This window comes from Propithecus coquereli, unplaced genomic scaffold, assembly GCF_000956105.1.
Source record: "Propithecus coquereli isolate 6110/MARCELLA unplaced genomic scaffold, Pcoq_1.0 Scaffold341, whole genome shotgun sequence".
Lineage (NCBI taxonomy): Eukaryota > Metazoa > Chordata > Mammalia > Primates > Indriidae > Propithecus > Propithecus coquereli.
In genome coordinates, this window is record NW_012149075.1 from 2,091,325 (window position 1) to 2,094,605 (window position 3,281).

General features: G+C 37.9%; 1 protein-coding gene across 2 annotated transcripts in view; it reads right to left on the reverse strand.

Annotated features, from left to right (window-relative positions):
• Window positions 1-3,281, reverse strand: part of HMGCL (3-hydroxymethyl-3-methylglutaryl-CoA lyase) — a 44,198-nt gene that overhangs the window by 21,328 nt on the left and 19,589 nt on the right. The window lies entirely within an intron of this gene.

Sequence of the window (3,281 nt, forward strand, 5' to 3'; positions counted from 1 at the left end):
CTTACCTGAACTGGCCTTGGTTGTAGGCAGCAATATTTCCCAGAGACTAACGAGACTAGCCACTGCATTTCACGAAGTCAACAGCCTCTGCTACAGGGTCCCTGAAACCTGAATCTCCCTCCAAAAGGGATATACGGCCTCTGCTAGTGCACCACCCTAAAATTATCTCCCTGGAACGTAAGTTTCATGAGGCAGGGACTTTGTTTTATTCACTGCTATATTTTCAAGGGCCTGGGACATTGTAGGTGCCCCATAAATAACTGTTGAATGTTGTTGAAAGAATGTAAAAGTATTTGCCATGCACGTATAAGAGGATTTTTACATATGAAACCATGTCTTCCTGTCAACAATCTTATTAGGTAGGAACTATCATAATCCTCATTTCACTGTGAGCAATCTGAGGCCCAAAGAGATTCAGTAACTATCCTAAGGTCACGTGGCTAGTCAATGAGGCAGTATCTGAATCTGGCAGTGTGGCTCTAGAGCACATGCTCCTCACCCAGGTTGGGGAACCTGTGGCCACAAGGCCACACGTGGCCTTCCACATTCTTAAGTGTGGCCTTTTGACTGAATCCAAATTTTACAGAACAAATCCTTTTACTTTTATTAATACATTTTGTTTGTCTTTTATGTTTTTATTTTATTTTTGAAATAAACGTATTTAAAACACCAAAGAATAAAACAAGTTTCAATGAAATAATCCTCCCAGAGTGACTGGCACAATTAGAACATTAGTAAGCCATGAGGGCTAAATTGATGGCTGCTACGCTCATGATTTAGTTCTAACTTCCCCTGCCTGACTGGTGCCACTACTGCAAGCTGGTTGGTGAGAGTTTATGGGGGTCAAGTATGCCGGTCTGTTATCAGCTTTTGACAACAGTGTACTGTGTTTCTGTTTGAAGTGGAATTTGTGAATAAAGCACAGCTCGACAGTATTTTTTAATTCTGTCTGCTTAACAGCCCATCATGTCAAAGTAGGCCAAGAAAATGCTGAAGGAAGAAAACAGATTTTCTGATGAGGATTGGGAATTGCAATATTATCTTGTTTCTGCTAAAGATAAGATGATTTGCTTGTTTGTGATACTGCAATATCAATGTTAAAGAAATTCAATGCTCATCAGCATTATAACACTCATAAGGACCACAAATATTTTAAATTAGAGGAAGTGGCACGAAAGGTTGTATTGCAGAAATTAAAAGATGAAAAGCAAAAGCAAAGACAATTCTTTCAAGTATCAATAAGACCTGGAAATAATGCCACTGAAGCAACTTATAAAGTAGCTTATATACTCAGGAAAAAAGGGAAGCCATTCAGTGATGTAGAAATTGTGAAAGAATGCACTGTCAAAGTTGTAGGATGCTTAGAGCCCGATACCGTTTCAAAGTACAAACAACTGCCTCCTTCAAGGAGAACCATAACTGATAGGCAACATAAATTAGCCTTCAACTTAACAGAACAATTTCATGCAATACTTTAAAAGGAAAATATATATTATTTAATCGCTTTAGATGAATCAGCTGATACTGACTTGGTGCAGATTTTATACTTCATTTGGGTCATAACAGAAGATTTTCTTTGCTACGAAGAGTACTTGCTGTGGTCGCTCTTGCGAACAGAATACAGGAAATAGGTATCTTCAATAACTTTCAAAATAAATGTTGTGAAGTTGGACTGAATTTGGTAAATTTAGTGAGTGCATGTATGGACGGTACATCTTCCATGACAGGAAAACATGAAGGGTTTGTTGCATAGATTAAAAGTATTAACAGATCCAGATGCTCTCATTTCATTTCACTGTATCTTCCATCAGCAAAATCTCTGTGCTAAAGCTACTATTTTAAGTGATATACTTTGCAACAAGTTATAAGTATTGCTATTATAAGTATATTCCTGCAAATGCAACATGGCATCTGTCAGTGTCAGTTTCATAACATACTAAAGTTGAACGATAAGGTTATTCAGTGTGGATCTGCCATATCATTCTAAAGTGTATTGGCTATCACAGGGACAGGTGGTAGCCAAAATTTTACCTCTATGAGAACAGATAGTTAAATTGCATGAGGAACAGAATCAGCAATGTGAATTATTGAAAGACGATTTCTATAGGAATGCAGCATTTCTGTATGATATGTCAAATCAAAATGACTTGAATATTTCTTTGCAAGGTAAAACTAAGTCTACACATGCTATGTGGCAAAAATCCAAGCATTTCGAAAAAAGCTAACTTTTTTCAAAATATTTCTTCTTCAAAAGGAAATTTTGAATGAACATTTTCCCCAGTTAGCAAAGGTCATTGATGAACAGGATGATATATGCAAATCATCTGAAGAATACACAGCTGTTATAGACCTATTAATTGGAGAGTACAATGAAAAGTTCACTGATTTTTGAGAATCATGACATCACATTGAAATTAGCATTTCAGCCTCACCGAGTTGATATTACCAAGGCAACCTAAAGAATTACAGATGGGGCCGCTCACGCCTGTAATCCTAGCACTCTGGGAGGCGGAGGTGGGAGGATTGCTTGAGCTCAGGAGTTCGAGATCAGCCTGAGCAGGGGACCCCATCTCTACTAAAAATAGAAAAATAAGCCAGGCGTCGTGCACCTGTAGTCCCAGCTACTTGGAAGGCTGAGTCAAGAAGATTGCTTCAGCCCAGGAGTTTGAGGCTGCAGTGAGCTACGATGACACCACTGCACTCTACCCAGGACAATGGAGTGAGACTCTGTCTCAAAAAAAAAAAAAAAAGAAAGAAAGAAAGGAAATTGAAACATTAAGACAATTAAGAACTACAGATGGAACTGGAACTGACTGAGCTCTCAGTAGATGACATCTTAAAGTCATTGTCTGATGCTAAGAAAGATCCAACTGAAATAATGGAAAAATGCAGTAGAATATCCACGCCTTTGGCAACATGCCCAAAAAATGCCTTCTTGCTTTTCAACCACTTATTGCTGTGAATCTACATTCTCCTACCTAACCCAAATCAAGATGCCCTGAAGGTCACAGATGACTGATAGCCATCTAGAGGATCAGCTGAAACTGCGGACCTCTGCGCTGCAACCAAATATTCAAATGCTTTCCAACAAAAAGCAGACACAAAGTCATTAAAAGGTTAGTTAACTTTAAAATAGTTTTCATTTTTTGAAATTATTAAGTACATAGATATTTACAAAATAATGTACATTTTTAAGTATATCTAATTGAAGTTTCTTGAATTCAGCCTTATTTGGTTACAGCTAAATTAACATGGCCTTCCAACATGAAAAGGTTCCCCAC